The 22,779-nt window shown below is 42.3% G+C and overlaps 1 protein-coding gene across 2 annotated transcripts in view; it reads right to left on the reverse strand.

The window, feature by feature from the left end:
* stard13 (StAR related lipid transfer domain containing 13) overlaps window positions 1–3,741 on the reverse strand; it is a 363,098-nt gene extending 359,357 nt beyond the window's left edge. For both annotated transcript variants that reach the window (XM_033022887.1, XM_033022886.1), the window contains exon 1: window positions 3,610–3,741. The gene's annotated coding sequence lies outside the window, so the exon portion shown is untranslated. The remainder of the gene's footprint in view (window positions 1–3,609) is intronic.
* Window positions 3,742–22,779: the final 19,038 nt, after the last annotated feature.

Genomic DNA, 22,779 nt, shown 5'->3' on the forward strand with positions numbered 1-22,779 from the left:
ACCCCTACACTAAATTAACTCCTGATCTTCTTAAAGCCGATGAACCCTCTTTCCATGCCATCCCTCTCCTGATCTTCTTGTAGCCTATGAACCCCTCTTTCCTGGTTCACTCCAACAATGTATGATCCCCTGCTTCTTTGTTCTTGGGACAATCCTTAAAACACATTTGGACAGGTTCAAGCATATGAAAGATTTCGAGGGATATGGGCCAAATGAGACTAGCTTAGATGGGGCATCCTGGTCGGCATGGACGAGGTGGCCTGTGTGACTTAATGACCGTCTCTAACCTTCTGTTCACCAGTTCCCCAGAGATTCCTGGCCCCAGCTCCACCCCCATAACCAGCTCCTGGCTTCACCTGTCAACGGAAAATCCACTGAACCCTGCCATAAACCTCTCCATTATAAGCTGTCCTCAGGTGCCTTCTCCCGCAATCATAGGCACAACCTCCCAAGTTGGCCAAGATCCCAAGTCAGCCTCAGGGGTGAAGGACAAGGCAACACATTTTCTGCAAAAATATGTAACCACTGCTCTGGTGTGTCAAAGATCTCGAGTTTCAATTCCAATGGAAGTTTGCTGGCACACCATCTCAATAAAAATGCACTAGAATTTCTAGGGAGCAATTTTACATGTATTTGTAACATAATTCAGTGAACTGGGATATGCCGATATCTAGAATAGGCTGATTAGAAAATCTCCAACAAAAAGCTCAGAAATGTATTCTCTTAACCTTATGATAGTGAATGTAAAGTATACACATACAATATAGAACAGTACAGCACCGGAGCATGCCCTTCGGCCCACAATGTCTGTGCCGAGCATGATGCTAAGTTAAACTGATCTCATCTGCCTGCACGTGATTTATATCCCTCCATTCCCTGCATTTCAATGTGCCTATCTGAAAGCCTTTCAAATGCCTCTATGTTATCAGCCTCCACCAACACTCCCGGCAACGTGTTCCAAGCAACCACCACTTTCTGCGTCAAAAACTTACCCCGCTCATCTCCTTTAAGCTTTCACCTTCTCACTTTAATGCTATGCCTTATAGTATTCAGCATTTCTACCCTGTTTATACATCTCATCATTTTATATACTTCTATCAGGTCTTCACTTAGCTCTGATGTTCCAGAGAAAAATCCAAGTTTGTTCAACCACTGTTTATCGCTAATAACCTTTAATCCAGGCGGCAAACTGGTAAAAGGATGGTGAATCTGTGGAAGGCATTGCCACAGATGGCTGTGGAGACCAAGTCAATGGATATTTTTAAGGTGGAGATTGGCAGATTCTTGATTAGTAAGGGTGTCAGGGATTATGGGGAAAGGCAGGAGAATGTGATTGAGAGGGAATGATAGGTTAGACATGATTGAATGACAGAGTAGGCTTGATGGGCCAAATGGCCGAATTCTGCTACTATAACGTATGAACTTACGAAACCTAGTCTGCAGCCTCTACAAAGCCTTCCCGTAAGCGGGTGACTTGAAATGCACTCAATACTCCAAATGTGGCCGAACCAAAGTCCTATAAAGCTGCAACATGACTTCTTGACTCTTATACTCAATGCCCCGACCGATAAAGACAAACGTACCATATGCCTTATTTACTACTCTATCTGCTCGTGCTGCCACTTTTAGGGAACTATGGACCTGGACCTCATGATCCCTCTACGCACAATAAATAAGGGTCTTTCACATTTCTGTCTGATTCACAAATGTAATGAAGCAAAGAGTGCAAGATTTCAGTCCAACATGACAATATGCATTAATCATTGATGACCAACTACATTTCCCTGACGGCATTTCAGTTATCTCTCTGAGACTGAAACAACACCAATCCATAGATTATTGATTATTTATCTATACTAATTTGCACAGGCAGCACTATTCTTAATCCAAATTTTTTTTTGTTATTTAGTGAATAGCATGTTTTTTTTTGACGGGTAGTTTCCAGGACTAATGGCATTACAATTAGACCAGTGTAGTGACTGACCACTAACTTGTTTTAAAATCATAATATAGGCTACTTACAATCAATTTTATGAAAAATAATTCTGTTCTTACATCTTAAGGGACTGACCGCCAGAAATAAATGTATCTTGAGTTTGCTTTAACAGAATCATTTCATTCAGGCTTTTAGTTTAGTTTACTTTAGTTTAGTTTAGTTTAGTTTAGTTTAGTTTAAAGAAACAGCATGGAAACAGGCCATTCAGCCCACCAAGTCTTCGCCGACCATCAATCACCTGTTCACACCAGTTCAATGTTATCTCACATTCTCATCTACTCTGCGCATTGGGGACAATTTACAGAGGCCAATTAATCTACAAACCCGCACATCTATGGGATTTGGCAGAAAACCGGAGGACCCGGAAGAAACCCTTGTGGTCACAGGGAAAACGTGCAAACTCCACACAGACAGCACCTGAGGTCAAGATCGAATCTGAGTCTCTGGCGCTGTGAGAGAGCAGCTCTACCAATGAACCAGAGACCCGGCTCATGTGCACTGGTGGAGCCTTATCAAAAATTAGGCTTTAATTAGTGATTTTTGTTCATATTTATTCATATTCTATAATTAAATTTCTAATGAGCTGCAGTTTTTAACATAAAGAATAATTCATTACTGTAAACCAATTGGAGCACCTTATGGAGTTAGTCCTGTGAAGCTTTACAAATTGCCTAATTCTGGACTCCCACAATATGGAAACATGAGAGTAGGCTTCAGAAACCTGGAACACGTAGTTTTGACATTTCTCAAACATTGTACGTGATAATATGCCAGTTGGCCCATATTTTGTTAAATATGCTTTAAAATGCAATTTATTTATTATTTCAATTGAAGCAAAGATTGAGTCAACAGAACAAAGGATTAAATAAGTGAGTATAAATAACCATATGCAGACACGCAATACGAGAAAGGACCCATCTTGTGGAGGATAAATACAAACACAAACTGGCTGAGTCAAATGTACTGTCTCTTACATGATACATCGTCAAATAATTTAAAAATATCAACGAGTGACAATGATCCTCTTTTGCTCAATAGATTTTAGAAAGCTAAATATGTCTGAAGAAGGATCTCGACCCAAAACATCACCTATTCCTTCTCTCCAGAGATGCTGCCTGTACTGCTGAGTTACTCCAGCTTTTTGTGTTTATCTTCACGTTAAAGTAATGGTCAGTTGTGATTGCTGACTTGGATTGAGACCAGTATGTGAGTTAGAGCAAATGTATTAAAATTATAGGGAACATTCTGAACTGAAGCTTTAAGATAAGGCATTTCAAAATTCATATTCAGCATCTTTCAAACATAAAATCATGGGGCAAACATAAGCATCAGTCATTTGGAATCATTTTTGACATGTTGAGTTGTTTTGTATTCAATTAATGTTGGTGCTGCCACAAACCACCTTCTGCACAGCTACCATAGTAAGAAGCAGAAACTAAGAGAGACTTATTTGTTCTCAGCATTGCATGGTTAACTAATCAAGGCGTCTTTATAGAGGCTGCCAAAACATTACATTCCTGCTGCTTTCAGAGTGACAGCACAAAAAATAAACTTTTCAAATGCTTCAAATAGTTTGAGAAGATACAGAAGGAAATATCACAGAAGCCACTCACGGTTAAATGGCCGATTAAAGGGAATCTTCCCATCAGATCATCCTCTCAGTCAAGAGACTTTTATTATATCCCATCCTTTTCTATGAACGAGCAGTATCTGCCTGTGTGCAGCAAGGAGCAGGCGGAACGAGTTAAAGCTGCTGACTGATTGAACAGGATATTTTGTCTGTATTTGCATAGTTGTGATTAATGATCACCCGCCCACTTTTTCATTTCTGTGGGGGAAAAAAAGCCATCCTCTTAAAAACTTCAGAAGAGGCAATTAATGCGCACGTCATAAAAACTGCGTTTGGACAATTGACTTTTAATTCTGTTAAGGACTGTTCTAAACTACAATTGTGTTGCTCACTAGATGTTGTGCATGTTCATGGAAAATTTCTGTCTATCCAAACTTTTGCTTGTGGAAAGCCTACATTTTCATCGTTGTGCTCAGTCTGAAGAGTTACAGTTATGTAAACACACTGCGGTGGGCAATAAGCACTAGTCTTAAGCTTAATTTTACCAGTAGGATATTACTGTAAATGGACTAACGATGATCTTTCTATTACCCTTATTCAGAATGCTGAGGGAAAATATTATTAATTTAAATATAAGGTGATAATACTAAAACAGAAACATCTGGTAAATGAAGAAGTAAGCTATACTTGCATTGTTGCCCGCTGATATGCAATAGAGCATTAACAATAAAGTTATCGGATGCAGGTTCGTTCATGTGCTGAATGAGTTGCAGCCTCAGTGTTGCTAGCAGGGCCAGCATGGTACAGGGGCCACAAAGGGGGGAAAAGGAAAATCTGAGTGTGTTACTTAAGTTTTGATGAAACCACAGCTCCACACAGCACCCCTAGGAGAGGAGGTGTGGTGGCAAGAGACCAGATGTGGCAGCATAGAGGCACGAGGAACTGCAGATGCTGGTTTACCAAAAAAAAAAACATGAATTGCTGTAGTAACTCAGCGGGTCAGGCCACATCTCTGGAGGACATGTACAGGCGAAGTTTTGTGTCGGCACCCTTTTTTATGACAGCATGGTTGATAGGACCATTGATTATCCACCCAATGACCAGGTAGCCACATTGCCTGAGCCCTGTGACCAAGCACTGGCCCTTGAAACTTTCTTCTGAAACCTTTGCGGACATTCCAGCCAGCCATGCAATTTTTGTAAGCCATGATCATGGTGGCTATGAGTGATCCCAGTGTGGATCTTAATGGTGGATTCAGCTTGTGGATGTGGTAATGTGGCAATGCTCACCTTACGCACCATCCAGCATGCTCTCCACTACGATAGAACATTGAACAGAGTACAGTACAGTGCAGGAACAAGCCCCTTTGGGCCACAGTGTCCATGCCCAACATGATGCAAAGTTAAACTAATCTCCTCTACCTGCACGTGATCCAAATCTCTCCATATCCTGAATAAATGAGGCTATCTAAAAACCTCTTAAATACCACTGTCGTAGCTGTGTAGAAAGGAACTTCAGATGCCGGTTTATACCGAAGATAGACACAAAGTGCTCGAGTAGCAATACCGAAGATAGATGAGTTACTCCAGCACTTTGTGTTTAATGTCATATCGGCCTCAACTACCACCCCTGGCAGCATGTTTCAGGCACCCACAACTCTCTTAGTAAAAAACTTGCCCTGAGCTTATCTTTTAAACTTTTAACCCTCACACCTTAAGGCTATACCCTCTATTCTTTTACATTTCCATCATGGGAAAAATATTCTGTCTACGTCTCTTATTTTTCATATATTTCCATCAGGTCTAACCTCAGCCTCTGACGTGACACTCTGGAGAAAACAATTCAAGTTCGTCCAAGCTTTCCTTCCACTCCAATCCTAATACCCTCCGATCCAGACAGCATTCTGATGAAACTCTCTGCACCTTCTCCGGATCTTGGTGATCCCTACCCTGGCACCCTTGTCATTACGATCTATGTCATCGTTACTGGTTTTTCCATTCTCAGCTCAGTTTAGTGTACAGACAGCAGCCAGAGTCAGGATCTAACCCAGGTCTCTGACGCTGAAAGGCAGCAACCCTACCCCTGCGCCATTGTGCCGCCCAATTTCCATTTACTGGTCAATGGAAAGCAACTGATGTCGTTGTTCTGGAGGCAGCTGACAAACACGTCCCTTATCTTCACGACACACGAATCTGGAGTGTCAATGTGTGGCTTTTGGACAATGAGTCCTTGGATATCAAGTGGCACAAAGTTTGCTCTAAATGCACCAAATCCCTCGTAATTTATGTAAATGAGCAAAGACTCCAATCAACTTGGAAAAATGATCAGGTATGGACCACTTTTCCCGTGCAATATGGTTGATCCAGGAGGCAGGACAATATCACTTTTTCCTGGCCAATATATGAAGCTGAGTCTCATAACGGCAGAGACCCGGGTTCAATAATTGGCATTGTAAAAAATATTTTGCTATGTGTAGAATAGAAGTAGCGTACAGGTGATCATTGGATCACAGGCCAGCATTGGCTCGATGGGCCGAAGAGCCTTTCCATACTGTATCTCTAAAAACTAAAAATAACTAAAAAAACACTGTCATTAAAACATCTGTCACTTGGTGGTTTTCTTTGTGTGGGACTTTGCTCTGCACAGATTGGTCACCCTTCTTCCTACCCTGCAACCAATTTCTAAAACATTTAATTGTTTATTAAGCGTTTGTGGTGTTCTTAGATGAGGTTGTGAGAAAATCTAAAGAAGTACACATCTTTCTTTAATTTGCTGGTAGTCCATATCTGGGATGAGCTGCCTAAGAAAGCTATGGAGGCAGATACATTTACAACATTCAAATACATTGGGAATGATATGTGGATAGGAAGGGTTTAGAGGGCTATGGGGCAAATGCAGGCAAATGAGACAAGCCCAACATGCCAACTTGGTCAGCATGGACAGGTTGGGCCAAAGGGCCTATTTCCATGCTGTAGGGCTCTATGAACACCAGATTTTGAAAATGTGTGGACCCATTTAATCCATCATCATTATGAAAACAGACTGATATTCTCTTTGCAGCAGCAGTGGTCATGGCCTAAAGAAAGAAAGGAAAGTCATGCACAAATCATGCAATTTTAGTGGTAATATTGAAAAATGATTGCAAGTAATTCTGCATGTTTATTTATAAAAAACCTGCAATGCATTAACCCTGCCTCTTATCCAACCCATTTCCAAGTATTGTTCCTATCTATATGGTTGTTTATTAAATGACTAATTCTCAACTTCCCTGAATTAGAATCTACCACTTTACACAACTGACCTTTCATTCATTCTTACAATTGAAACTAAGCGCTGCTATCATACTGTACAATGCCATGCCTACTGTTGACAGGAGTATATAACAAGATATTGACAATACTAAACGTAAAAGCTATAAATGTGATTATTTTACATGTATACACTCTGTATTCCACATAAGCTGTTTTCAAAGCAGCTCCTAACCCCGCACTTACCAGCTTCTGATGACATCAAACTTTGGCCTTTGGAAGAGTTTGCAGTGTCCAGTGATAAGAATGGGGTATCCCATTAATGCAAAGCCACATGGGACTTGTAGTCACATAATGCAGGCTTTCCCATTTCAGCAAGAACCAGTTAGAAGAAAGACTGCAGCATTCCTTTTGGTTTTAAAAGACAATTTCAGTGCTGTTTGGTCCAGACATACAGATTTAGGGGAGCGAGTCTCAACCTGTAGTGACCTGGAATACATTCCAAAGTCCTTTGAGTCCCAGTAATTTTCAGAGGGATATAAACCAAATTTATGAACAAATCTTGCAAGTTCTGCAGCAGTATTGAGAAATGAGAGCTACCAACACTGCACCTTGAGGTTTGCTTGATACGAGTTGAAATGAACTCTTCCTCATATCCAACCCATTTTCCAAGCTTTATTTCTTATCTACACAGTTGTGTTTTCAGTGACATATTCTCAACTTCCCTGAATTGCCACATATCACTTTCCCACAATTGACCTTTGGCTCATTCACACAAATAAATCCCAGCATTGATATCAAGGGTGGTGCAGTAGCACAGCTGTTAGAGCTGCTGCCTCACAGCACCAGAGACCTATGTTCGATCCTGACCTCGGGTGTTCTGCTGTCCTCCCACTTCCCAAAGATGTGCGGGTTTGTAGGTCACCTCCTATATCTGAACCACCTTCAATAATGCAATTCTCTCAAAACCTCCTCTACAAGTTAGCTCTTCTCCAGTTATATCCCACTCTCCATTCTGGGAGTAACTGGGTCAGCAGCATCTAAATGAGCCATAGATCTACAGCTTAGACAGTGTGTGTCTCACCCCATCCAACCTCATCCCATCAACTGAATTAAAACCAGCTGTTTTGACCAATTATTTTCAAGAATTTTTCCCACAATGAAAAACCTTGATTAAGTACCAAGACTTAATATAATCCAGAATTTGCTGAATACATGAGGATATTGTCACAAATTCAAATCACTTCACAAACAAATGATATAACTTTTATATTCCAAGACTCAAACGAAGAGCAGCTTTTTGAAGATACCACATGAGATTTAATCTTTATCCTTCCCAAAGAAATGCATCTATTCTACCAGATATCTTTGCTCCAAGCAACAAAGATTGACAGGTCAGTCATTCAACGAGATCAGACTTGCATCCATCATGTTATAGAGCCACATATTGATATTCCAAAGCTCAATATCAGGGCATCCACTGCTGCTTCCACTTCTATCAAATTGATTGCCACAATCATAATCATAATCCTATTTACTACTGGATGGCTCCGCGATGGCAGCCTCGCCAACAGTATATCTGTCCTTTCGTCTTTTTTTCGTCATTTTCAGAGTGTTTTAAAATTTTGGGTTAATGTTCTCAGGTTTGTTTTATGGAGGTGGGGAGGGGGAAACTTTTTTGCAACCTCTTAACTTGCCGTAGATGTGATTGTTTTCCGGGTCGTATCTCCGGTCGCTCTGCGGCCTAACATCATGGAGCTAGAGGCCTTGCTCGGGACTGACTTTGAGCCCCACCGTGGGGTGTGGACTTACATCGGAGCCGATTCCTTGCCTGGATTCGATGCTCCAACCGTGGCCTGCGGATTTCAACATCGAGGAGCTTGCGGTCTCAGGTAGAGACCGAGTCGGGAGCTCCAAAGTCGCAGAAAGTTTCGATCAGCCCCGACACAGGGTCCGATCGCCCGGCGCGGGGAGTTGAGATCCCCCCAATGCAGGAGCTTGATCGCCCAGTCGAGGAGGCCCGCCGCCGGATATGGGAGTCAAGATCGTCCCATCAACGGAAGGCTCAATGAAGGGAAGAGATTTTTTTCCGCCTTCCATCACAGTGAGGAATGTGGAGGAGTCATTGTGGTGGATGTTTATGTTAAAATGTATTTAGTAGTATTTACTAAAATGTAAATGTAGTATGACTGGATGGCAAATCAAATTCCTCATATGCTGCAAAACATACTTGGCTGATAAAGTATGTTTAAAGTGTTTAAAGTGCTTTATAAATAAAGTTATTATTATTATGATGATGACATCCATTGTATTTGCATCATGTTCATCAAACAATGCCCAAGCCTGCAAGAAATTGCAGAGAGTTGTAGATGTAGTCCAATCCTTCACACACACCAAACTCCCCACCATTGACTACATCTACAATTCAGACTGCCTCGGAAAAGCAGCCATCGCAAACAAAGACACGTCCAACCTCGTCATTCCTTGTTATCCCTGTTCCCGTAGGGCAGAAGGTACTGAAGCTTGAAAGCGAGCGCCACCTGATTCAGGAACAACTTCTTCGCCTCTGATATCACGCTTCTGAATAGTCTTTCTATAAGCCATGGTACTGTCTGATTCACCTCTACCCCATGACAGACATTGGACTTTGTCTATGGACTAGAGCACTACAATGCTGAGAAATATATTCTCCACTTTCCCCTTTGCTCTATTTATTATACTTGAGTTTAACTTGATTGTATTTATGTATAGTCTACCTGATGCAAAACAATATTTTCCACTTTACCTTGATTAACTGTAATTGTTGAATTCAGAATGCTTTAATGTTGTTGTATGGAAGGTGGAACACTGTTTGGTGTCCAGAGAATGGCAAAGGAGAAGATGATTCTTTCATTTGCATGTGATTGCAAACAGATGAATCATAGTCATAGTTCCACAGCAGGGAAACAGGCCCTCGGCCCAGCTAGTCCAAGATGCCCCATCTGAGCTAGTTCCATTTGCCCATGCATGGTCCATATCTCTTGAAACTTTTCCTATCCATGGACCTGTCCAAGTGTCTTTTAAATACTATTATAGTACCTGCCTCAACTCCTTCTCTGGCAGCTCATTTCATGCACCCACTACACTCTATGTGAAAAAGTTGCCCCTTAGGTTTACTCCAGGTGCGCTGGTTTCCTCTCACATCCTAAGGACGTAGGGATTTGTTGGTTAATTGGTCTCTGTAAAGTGCCCCTAATGTGTAGGAAGTGGATGAGAAAGTGGGGTGTCAGAGAACTAATGTGAACAAGTGATCAATGGTTGGCATGGACTATGTGGGCCGAATGGCATGATCCCATGCTGTATCTTTCAATCAATTCAATCAAACATATTTCTCCCACTCAGCGAAGGTTCAGGTGCGGCTGCATATTAGTCACACATTGTCAGCAAAGGGAAATAAAGTAATGCTCCAAAAATTCAGAACAATGCTTTTAAAATAATAACATTTAGCTGCGGCAATGTTGTACTGTGTGCAGAAAGTAATCTTGTTTTGAGGTAGAATCATGTATCATCAGGCAACAGAAATTAGATCTTTGAAGGATGAGAGAATGATGAGTAATGCTGCTGCTGCTATAGATGTTCTGAAGCAGATCTCTACCCAAAGAACCTAATAAATGGCTCCATTAGCTTGTAATGTTTCATTGCAAGTGTACAAAATCATGAGAGGAATAGATTGGGTAAATGCATAGAGTCTTTTGTCCAGAGTAAGGGAATCGAGAACCAGAGACATAGGTTTAAGGTGATGGGGGGAAAGATTTAATAGGAACCCAAAGGATAATTTTTCTATACAAAGTGTGGTGGGTGTATGTAATGAGCTGCAATGGCAGTTAAGGCAGGCACTGTTGCAACATTTAAACATGTACATTGGATAGGTTTAGAGAGATATGGGCCAAATGCTGGCAGTTGAGACAAGTGTAGATGGAGCATGTTGGTCGGTGAGGGCAAGTTGGGCCGTAGGGCCTGTTTCCACGACTCAAAATGCATTTTCAGCTTCACCCTCCTCAAATCATCTCGATTCTGTTCATTACCTGTGTGCTCTTTGAAAGGTTTGTCACACTTGCCACACCTCCACACACGTGATACTCTTTCCACACACCTCCCCTGAGTTATTAGGAGTTACACCTGCATTTAATCTGCTCCCCTAATCTATCACTTGGTATAAATACCTGAGATCATGACCAATTGGGTGCTGACTAATCAGTTCAGCATTCTGTCGGTTCGATAGCAGTTCTGTATTCCGTCGACTTGGTTCCATTCGTGTCTGGATTTTGGATTTTCTTCAGTACTTCTCGGTGAGCCTGCATTCGAGTCCTTTCCATTTCAGGGCCTTCTGACAGATTAGGTGGCCTGTATGCTCGGTAGGCATTCTGATCAGCCTGACCGGAGTCTTACTGGCTTGGTTGTGCTGGGCTGTTTGACTTCAAGGCTCCACTCTTGGCGCCCATGAGGCTCGAATAGACCAACTCGTAGCAACCATCCAGCAGTTGGCAAACACGGTCAGGCAAGCCCTGTCACACCTCGCACCACCGCCAATTCCTCCCGTCTATGCTGATGCCTCCGTCCACTTCCAGCTGTATCCAGCCCATCCTGAAACCAGTTCTTCCCACCCTGGGGAAGTACCATGGCGATCCCTCTACCTGCAGGTCATTCCTATCTCAGTGCTCCTTGGTTTTTGAGCTACAACCGTCCTGCTTTAGCGCAGAGCGTTCCAAAGTAGCCTATGCCACCTCCCTGCTGTCAGGATGTGCTTCATCCTGGGGAACAGCTGCCTGGGAACAACAGCTAGACCTCTGCCAGGTCTTTGCCCATTTTTCAACAGAACTGAGAAAGATTTTTGCCCACCCTTTGGTCGGAAGAGAGGCAGCCCAGAGGATGCTACATCTCCGCCAGGGGGTAGGCTCTGATGCCGATTACGCTATTGATTTTCAAACCACTGCTTTAGAGAGCGGTTGGTGTGATATCACTCTACTCAGTATCTTCATCCATGGCCTCAATGAGAACCTGAAGGATGAGTTGGCCTCTCGGGACCTTCCCTACGGATCTGGACACACTGATTGATTTAACCGTCTGGATAGATAACCAGCTCCGTGAGCGAAAGCGAGACAAGCTATCTCAAAACCAAACCGCACACAATACTCTAGGTGTGTTCTCACCAGGGCCCTGTAGCTTTCTTCACTGCCTGCTGTACCTGCATGCTTACTTTCAGTGACTGATGTACAAGGGCACCCAGGTCTCATTGCACCTCCCCATTTCCTAATCTGACATCATTCAGATAATATAATCTGCCTTCTTGTTCTTGCCACCAAAGTGGATAACCTCACATTTATCCACATTATACTGCATCTGCCATGCATCTGCCCACTCACCTAACCTATCCAAGTCACCCTGCAGCCTCATAGCATCCAACTCGCGGCTCACACTGCCACCCAGCTTTGTGTCATCCGCAAACTTGGAGATGTATAGCTCAGTTCCTTGAGTCCTGGCAACATCCTCATAAAACTTCTCTGTACCCTTTCCAGCTTAACAACATCTTTCCTATAACAAGGTGACCAAAAGTGAACACAACATTCCTAATGTGCCTCCACCAATATCTTATACAACCATAACATAACGTCACAACCTCTATACTCAATATTCTGCCTATCGGCTGAAAGGCTTCTTGGCAACCCTATCCACATGTGACCCACTTTCAAGGAATTGTGAACCTGCACTACTAGGTTACTATGTCCTGCAACACTCCCCACAGCCCTGCCATTCACTGTGAACATTATGCCTTTGTTTGACTTCCCAAAATGCAACACCTCGCACATATCTGCATTAAACTCCATTTGACCATTCCTCAGCTAAAGTAAAAAACATTTTAGTTTAGTTTAGAGATACAGCGTGGAAACGGGCCCTTCGGCCCACCTAGTCCGCACCGACCAGCGATTCCCGCACACTAACACTATCCTCCACACACACGGGACAATTTACATTTATACCAAGCCAATTAATCTACAAACCCATATGTCTTTGGAATGTGGGAGGAAACCGAAGATCTCGGAGTAAACCATGCGGTCAAAGGGAGAATGTATAAACTCCGTACAGACAAGCACCCTTAGTCAGGATCGAACCCAGGTCTCTGGCGCTGTAAAGCAACAACTCTCCCATTGTGCCACCGTGTCACCCCACAGGCATCTTCCATAATAATCTCCATGATTACATTACAATGGAGTAGATTACCCTTTTAAATGCACAGTCTTCATGACTGGATAGTAAAAGATGCCCAGAGCAAAATCAAACTTAGCAATGCCAATGATCTTAACTGAAGCAAAATTCAGATCAAAGAATGTTTTTATAAAATAAGCAGATAAACCAAATGGCACACTATCCCAGCCAGTGTTTAACCACTTTAATTGAATAATTTCAGATGTTTGTAGCAATGAAGTGAATCCCTTTGTGCCTGAATTACCATGTTTTGCAGCAAAAATTACATACAGCCATCTCTGTTATTTAAACAGAGCACAAGTTGCAGCAAGTTTAGTAATGTCTTAAACAGCATGACATTATAAATGTATTATCATTCCAGGTACTGCACTCAACAAAATGATATGATGGGTGGTATAGTGGTCCAGCTGGCAGAGCTGCCTCACAGTGCCGGAGACCTGAGATCGATCCTTACCTTGGGAGCTGTCTGTGTGGTGTTTGCATGTTCTCCCTGTGACTATGTGGGTTACCTCCGGATGCCCCAAATTCTTCCCACATCCCAAAGATGTGTAGGTTTGTATGTTAATTGGCTTCTGTACATTGCCCCCAGTGTGTGGGGAGTGGATGCAAAAGTGGGATAACATAGAACTAGTGTGAATGACTGATGGATGGTGGGCGGGGACTCGGTGGGCCGAAGGGCCTGTTGCCATGCTGTATCTCTAAACTAAAATCTCCTTGTAAAAGAGTAGTTCTATGTGGTTACAGTTAACATTCCAGTGCTTTGTGTCTTTTGTAAATCTGCATCTGCAGTTTGTACCTTCTCCCCGAGACCTGTGTAAGTTTCCTCCCACACTCCAAAGACACACAGGTTGTAGGTTTATTGGCTTGGTAAAATTGTAAATGTGCGTGTGTGCAGGATAGTGGTAGTTTAAGAGCATTGCTGATCAACGTGGACTTGGTGGGCCGAAGGCCTGTTTCCACGCTGTATCTCTAAACTAAACTAAAGTTCCTTGCATCTCTTTAAAGTTACCACTTGGCAGGAGTTAACATAGAAACATAGAAAATAGGTGCAGGCGTAGGCCATTCAGCCCTTCGAGCCTGCACTGCCATTCAATATGATCATGGCTGATCATCCAACTCAGTATCCCGTACCTGCCTTCTCTCCATACCCCCTGATCCCTTTAGCCACAAGTGCCACATCTAACTCCCTCTTAAATATAGCAAGTGTGTAAGAAGCAAGCATATCACTAATAAGGTGATAAATTGGAAGATATTGGTGTTCAGGAGTTAGAGTCATGGAGTGACTCGCCCACACTGACCAACATGTCCCATCTATACTAGTCCCATTCTTGATGCTCATATTCACAAGTCATTGAGAGTTAACATGTAGGAAACCTTTGGCCTTCACTGCAAGAAAATTTGAATACAAATTATAAAGAACTCTGGTAAAGGGGCTGTCCCACAGCGGCGACCTAATCTGCAAGTTTAGAAGTGTTTGCCCTCGACATAAACTCGCAGCATGGTCGATACGTGGTCCTAGGAGGTCCTATGAGGTCACTTTAACTCTCCTTCATGCACTATTCCTACATTAATCCCATATTTATATATCCATATTCTCATTTATTCCTCCCAGATTCCATCACTCACATAGGAACTCAAGAGGTTCCAGAGAGTGGTGGACTCAGCCATCATGGGCACTAAGTGTAAATTTCCCTTGTGTGCGTGTAGGGTAGTGTAAATATACGGGGATCGCTGGGCGGCGCGGACTCGGTGGGCCGAAGGGCCTGTTTCTGCGCTGTATCTCTAAACTAAACTTAAACTTAAACTAAACTTAAGTAGAGTAAGGTAAAAGCTAACCCATGATCTAATTGAACGGTGAAACATATGAAGAGCTGAATGTCCTATTCTTTCTTCTATTTATTATGTTCTGATTATCTTAAAGTGAAATCAAAAACTGTAGCAAAAGGAAGAACATTGGGCAAAGTGGAATGAATTAAACCAGAAAATAAGTAAATAAATTAAAAAGTCAATAATGTTTGCTTTCCTCGGGGCTAAAATCTTGATGGATCATCTAACATGCCTTTTACAACTTCAATGAGTTTGACAAGATCTGACCTGATACATTTCTAAACTGCTTATCATACTGACACTAATAACGTTACGCTTATCTGGTTTCCACTCAAATTTCTCTATTTCATCCTCAAACCATTTTACCAGTAACACTTTGCTCCCTTCTGATATCAGTGACTTCCTCCACTCCTTTTTCAAACACGCGCAAATTATTATACTGACAATCCCACTCAACAGTCAAACCTTCATCACAGTTATTATTCATAGTGTACACTAATACCAAACCTTTCCCACTACAAGTTGCTCCTTCATATCACTCAACAAGAAATTAAGATATTTGTCTAAGTTTTACAATGCTTCCCAAAGCTTTCGCCTCATGGAAGGAATCATCGTGAATACTACTTCAAACTTGGATTGTTTTTTCTGCATGAGGAGAGACCTGAAAGAAGTATATCAAATTTGAGAGGCATAGATCCGGCGGGTAGACATAGAAACATAGAAAATAGGTGCAGGAGTAGGCCATTCGGCCCTTCGAGCCTGCACTGCCATTCAATATGATCATGGCTGATCATCCAACTCAGTATCCTGTATCTGCCTTCTCTCCATACCCCCTGATCCCTTTAGCCACAAGGGCCACATCTAACTCCCTCTTAAATATAGCAATATAATATAGACAGATATAGACAAGTCAGAACCTGTTAAATATAGACAGTCAGAACCTGTCTCCCAGGATGAAAATGTCAAAGACTAGAGGGCATAGCTTTAAGGAGAGGGGGGCAAAGTTTAAGAAAAGATGTGCGGGACACGTTTTTCTCACACTGAGAATGGTGGGTGTATGGAACATGCTGCAAGCGGTGGTGGTGGAGGCAGAAACGATAGTAGCATTTAAGAGGCAATTAGGTAGGCACATGGACATGCAGGGGATGATGGATAAGGATAATGTGCAGGCAGAGGAGATCAGTTATTCTTGGCATCATATTCGGCACAGACATTGTGGGCCCAAGGGCCTTTTCCTGTGCTGTACTGGTCTATGTTCTACTCAGAGCATCATTTGTTCTTCAGATTACATCTCCTTCATCGCAATAGCATTTTGATGACAAAGTGGGTTTGACATTTGCATTCAATTTTGAGACCTAATTTGAATCCAGTGCAGGCTACATTTTCATTCAGCACGTTTGGTCGGCATGGTTCGACGTCAGGGTTATCAATCAGCAGCTTCAGGGGTAGTGTGAATGGCTGTGATACTATCAGAGGTAGATCGTTCAGTGTAAGAGTTCAGCATCTGGGCAAAGGTTAGACAGACTAGAAGAGACTGTTGTGAATGTCTGCTCAGTTGTTGGCTATAAATACTCTACTTGAAATATGTCTAAACAATCTCAATCCAACTCCCAATTAGTACACTATGCCCATGGTAAAACTAATGAGAATGGCACATGGATAGAAAAGGTTTACAGAGATATGAGCCAGGAGTGGGAAAATAGGACTATCAGGTATCTTGGACGACATGAACAAATCGACTGTTTCACTGATAGACACAAAGTACAAAATAGTGAAAGGCCTGGATAGAGTGGATGTGGGGAAGATATTTCCATTAGTGGAACCAGAGGCCATAGCCTCAAAATCAAAGAACGTACCTTTAGAAAGGGGATGAGGAGGAAATTTTTTAGTCAGAGGGTGGTGAATGTGTGGAATTCATTGCCACATAAGGCTGAGGAGGCCAAGTAAATAGATACTTTTATGGTAGACATTGATGGATTCTTGATTAGTACAGGTGTCAGGAGTGCTGTCATAAGTCAGATCAGCCATGATTGAATGGCGGAGTAGACGATGGGCCGAATGGCCTAATTCTGCTCCTTTAACTTATGAAAGTGCTGGAGTAACTCAGTGGGTCAGGCAACATCTCTGGAGAGAAAGGATGGATGATGTTTTGGGGCGGGACCCTTCTTCAGATGACTCCGTGACCTGTGTGGATCAAAGAATTGTTGGTGTATGTGTATGCAATAAAATCATTGGATCATTGCTTCCTCTCAGAAACTAGGATGCATACCATTCAAAATGCAAGTGCTGCTGAACTTGAAGTACCACCTCGCTGCCTCTTTTTATCCTATCCTATTCATGCCTTAGCACCTCCATAACTGTGCTATTGACAACATCCAATGCTAAAGGCAGGTACAAGATCGACATTTTCTCTTTCTGCCATGTCCTCTGATTCCACCCTACCTATTAACACCCTTTCGGTACAGTAAACCATTGGTATAATGGACAATGGAGGGGGGGCGGGGTGGTGTTAGTTATTGCCGATTGTCCACTATAACCGTGTAAGGGATTAGCGAGTAATAGAGTATCATTGTATAAGTGGTAGAAACAAAGAACTGAAGATGCTGGTTAATACACAAAAGGACACAAAGTGCAGTTCAGGCAGCATCTCTGGAGATCATGGATATGGGTCAATTTTGGGTCCAGACCCTTCTTCCTCTTGGTCTGGAACTGGGCCTGGAATCCAGGTAAGTTGACGTGAGGATTGACAGGGCCATTGATCATAGCCCGCAGGCAGCCGGAGTGCAGGTAAAGGTTGCTGGTGGCACTAGCAGGTGCAGCCTGGAAGTGGCCAGGGAAGCGATGGGGAGCCAGGGGGTTGCATCGCTGCTGTGGATAGATGACTTTCAGTTGGGATTGAGCCAATTTCTCTGGTCTTGCCTGGAATGGTCAAAGAGACACGGTTGGGGTACCCTGCTTTAGGGATGGTTGGGACAGGAGTTGGAGAGGAAAGTTTCTGACAGAAGTTTGAGCATCCAGTGGCAGTCCTCTCTATGCTGACCTACCACTTCAGAGCAAGGTTACAAAAAATTCAACTTGTGGTAGGTGCTTTATCATCCGACACCCAGCACTTTATATAAATAAGTCTGAAGAAGGGTCTCGACCCGAATCGTCGCCCGTTCCTTAGATCCAGAGATGTTGCCTGTCCCGCTGAGTTACTCCAGCATTTTGTGTCTGTCCTACTTTACATCAGGCACTGTCTGTATGGAGTTTGCACATTTAAAGTGTGAGAGGACTTTACATCATACTGCCTCTTTTTCTTTTTTGTTTTGTAGTTTACACAGAAGCTGGCACTGAAGTAGATATGTAACACTGCATTGGTATTTGACCTCAGTATATCAGTACAGAATTCAAGTCCTAAAAGTGGGTGGCACAGAGCTGCTGCTTCACGGTGCCGGAGACCCGGGTTTGTTCCTGACCTCGGGTGCTGTCTGTGCGGGATTTGCACTTTCTCTGTGTGACCTCGTGGGTTTTCTCCGGGTGCGCTGGTTTCCTCCTACATTCCAAAGGTTAATTGGCTGCCATAAATTGCCTCTAGAGTGTAGGATGCGAAAGTGGAATAAGAGAACTAGCGTATGGTCGGCATGGTCTTAGTAGGCCAAAGGGCCTGTTTCCATGGCATATCTCTAAAACCGTATCTCTGTATACTCCATCGTCAGAGCTCTGTATGTCTCAGATCCCGGGTTACTGCGTGCAGCCTAAGGAAAAATCTCAAACAGCTCCTCTACTTACGGAAAGCATGTACCGGCAGATCACTTTGTGTGCCCTTGTCCCCGCTGGCCTATCCTTCTCAAACAAATAAGTGGGCAGAACACATGATACGAAGACATTGCATTCTTTTAATGACCGGGGCAGTGAGAACGTGCAGCTATAAAAATTCCAATTAGTCTGCTATATTTATGCACCAAGGCAGATGTTCCAGTGTAAAACAGACTTTCAGTTTGCAGCCGTGTACTAATTATAACTCTATTGTACCAATTGTACTCTAAAGCAGACAATCAGGTAGCATAGTAATGCAACAAAATATATGATGCCAAATAAATGAATTAAAAATGTAGTTAATTTTAACAAAAAAATATATAACTTCACAATGACTAAGAGCCTGACCTTTCAGCACAACCTCAAAATGATAAAATATTAAATAGGTTGTGCACCATGCATTAAGATAAAGAATAGTTCACAATAACAAAGACGTTAACGTGTGAAGTTTAAGGATTTTGTTAATAGCTATAACTTGTAGCTAACACTTGTAACAATAGATAAGCTTTAGTTTGCATGGTATCCAAACAGACATATACTATACATAAGAGCAAAGGGGAAGATACAGAGTGTAGAATATACTGTAGTTCTCAGCACTGTAGCGCACCAGTTCCATAGACAAAGTACAATGTCCACAATGGGTAGAGGTGAATCGGACGGTATCCTAACTTGGGAAAGGACTGTTAAGAGGCCTGATAACAAAGAAGAAGAAGCTGTTCCTGAGTCTAGTGGTGTAGAGTTTCAAGCTTCTGTATCTTTTGCCCTACATGAGCAGGGAGAAGAAGGAATGACTGACGTGGACAAGTTTTTGATTCTGTTGCCGGTTTCCAAGTGTGAAGTGCAGATGGAGTCAATGGTAGGAAATTTGGTCTATGTGATGGACTGGGCTACATCCACAACACTGCAATTTCTTGCACCCAAATGCAAAGTAAGACACCACAGGGAATGAGGTGGTGTACCGGGAAAGCGTACAGATATATTTAACTGTAGCTGAAAAGGTACAGATATACCAAGGTATATTTAACTGAAGCTGAAAAGGTTGAGGAGTGAATTGACTGGCATCTGCATTCTCTGTGGCCCCAAGACTGGAAAATACTTTGTTTACAATGTGTGGACAGAATGTTGAAATCTTCTTTACAAATTGTCACAAAAGAAGTTTCAGGACTTTTTTTCTGAAAATCATTTAATAGTTGCTTGATTATAGACGATGAATTGGAGAATGGAATGCAATTGATTCATGTGACGATAAATATTGTTAAATACTTGATTGGCCAAATTATTTATTTCCAAGCTGTTTTTATTTTATGATTGATGAAAAGAACTGGCTGTTCCATTAATTAGTGAGGGGGGGGGGGGGGTGATTGTCAGATGGGTGGAATAAGTGATAAAGGAAGAGATGAAAAAGAGAGAAAAGGGTGTTAGATCAAGGAAGGAGGAGTGAAATATAAATCCGGAGGGAGGGATATAGAAACATAGAAAATAGGTGCAGGAGTAGGCCATTCGGCCCTTCGAGCCTGCACCGCCATTCAATATGATCATGGCTGATCATCCAACTCAGTATCCCGCACCTGCCTTCTCTCCATACCCCCTGATCCCTTTAGCCACAAGGGCCACATCTAACTCCCTCTTAAATATAGCCAATGAACTGGCCTCAACTACCTTCTGTGGCAGAGAGTTCTAGAGATTCACCACTCTCTGTGTGAAAAATGTTTTTCTCATCTCGGTCCTAAAGGATTTCCCCTCTATCCTTAAGTTGTGACCCCTTGTCCTGGACTTCCCCAACATCGGGAACAATCTTCCTGCATCTAGCCTGTCCAACCCCTTAAGAATTTTGTAGGTTTCTATAAGATCCCCCCCTCAATCTCCTAAAAGGAGATGGGTGGAGGGGAAAGAGGGAGGATAAAAGGGAAACGAGGGACTCGGGGACGGGAGATATGCATATGAAGGAGGGGAAAGAAACGAGGTGATTGAGGGCGTGGGAGAGGGTAGGAGAAATGTGTTTGCAATAAAGTGAGGGGACACACGTGAAAGAGAGGGAGACGGATGGGTACTTGACATTAAACGTTGCCTATCTCCTTCGTTCCATAGATGCTGCTGCACCCGCTGAGTTTCTCCAGCATTTTTGTGTACCTTCAATGTTCATATCGTTGGTTTAAACTACACACACCATGCTGTTCCTCCAGTTTGCATGTGGCCTCACTCTGACAATTGAGGAACCCAAGGAAGATTGCTATAGGTTAGGCTATTGTCTGTCACTAAAGTAATGACACCACAGCAAAGAGTAAACACCATATTAAGGTGAAAGGTTTAGCAAATTTATATGGAAAGAGAAAATAAACCATTATTTTCAACTATAAACCAGAGGAGTAGGCAATTATTACAATTCTTTATTGTAAACGAGAATTAACTTTTTAAAAGCGTAGGAGCAGTCTGAAAAGGGATTCCAACCCAAAACGTCACCTATCCATTCCCTCCACATATGCTGCCTGACCCGCTGAGTTCCTCCAGCACTTTGTGTTTTGAATGACCCTTGAAAAGGTTGACTTGTTCAATGGGACATTGGGACTCAAGGCATAAAAAATCTTCAAAGCCTTATGTACCAAAGGAAGCAAGAGATAAAGCTTTCCCCGCATCGAAGCAAGAGGTAACTACACTGTTGAAAGAGTTCAGTAGGTTTATTATTCATATCAAAGTACAAATTCGGCACAGTTCGCAATCAAAGCAATTGTGTCATGTTATGCTTCCAAACTGTAACAAGTCACTCTGGCAATAAATCTGATGGAGTTTTCCTTTTACATTTTGATCTAATGGCTTGAATTTCCACATTATAGTTATTTTTGGTCATATTTGATTTTTTTTAATGCCATAGGGATGAATGTGAACTTTGAATGGAGGAAATGGCTGTCAGATTAGCTTAATAAAGGGTCTGATGATCACAATGCAATCTTCCACGTGTGACATTAAGAGGCTTTTGTTATGAAAGTTGCGACTTGGGCTCAGAGGATAACATCAGAGGAAAGGATCTGAAAACTTATGAAATGATTTATACTTTAAAAAGATTAACAATACGGAACACGACAGATGCCAAATAAGAAGCCTCTGATATGGTATATTGATCCATTAATGATTAACACAAAACTCTTGAAGCAATATATAGTATAACATGTATAGATGTGAAGTTAACTGCTTTGGTAAGAGAAAAAAAAAAAATTCAAATTTAATGCTGAAGTATCTGCCTATTTTATGGTGGGTGTTTCTGATCTAGGTCAGTCCTACAGTTAAGATGGCATATCAGTTTTGTGGTGAGATCAGGAAAGTTGGACGACTTTCATCATTTTAACTGCTCTGAGTAAAGTAAGCGTTCATTGCTCTTTTGCCATAAGTTTAGATATTTGCAACACTCTCATGGAGATTTTAGTTCTAGTTGGTTCGAATTTGCGCCATAATACTCTCTCCCACCAAAAAGAAAGATCCACTGCCTTTTGTAGGTCTACAAACTATGTATTTGCAAATGCAGCCTGATCAGTTTTGGAAACACAAGGAACTGCAAATGCTGGAATCTTGAGCAAAACACAACACAAAAACAAGGATTAGTCCAAGTCAACATGGATTTGTGAAAGGGAAATCATGCTTGAATAATCTTCTGGAATTTTTTGAGGATGTGACAAGTAAAATGGATGAAGGGGAGCCAGTGGATGTAGTGTATCTAGACTTTCAGAAAGCCTTTGATAAGGTCCCGCACAGGAGACTGGTGACTAAAATTAGAGCATATGGTAGGGTGTTGACATGGATAGAAAATTGGTTGGCAGACCGGAAGCAAAGAGTAGGAGTGAACGGGTCCTTTTCAGAATGGCAGGCAGTGGCGAGTGGAGTGCCGCAATGCTCGGTGTTGGGGCCGCAACTGTTTACCATATATATTAATGATTTGGAAGAGGGAATTAGGAGCAACACTAGCAAGTTTGCGGATGACACAAAGCTGGATGGCAGTGTGAACTGTGAAGAGGATGTTAGGAGGTTGCAGGGTGACCTGGACAGGTTGAGTGAGTGGGCAGATGCATGGCAGATGCAGTATAATAAAGATAAATGTGAGGTTATCC

Source organism: Amblyraja radiata, chromosome 6, assembly GCF_010909765.2.
Source record: "Amblyraja radiata isolate CabotCenter1 chromosome 6, sAmbRad1.1.pri, whole genome shotgun sequence".
NCBI classification, from domain to species: Eukaryota; Metazoa; Chordata; class Chondrichthyes; order Rajiformes; family Rajidae; genus Amblyraja; species Amblyraja radiata.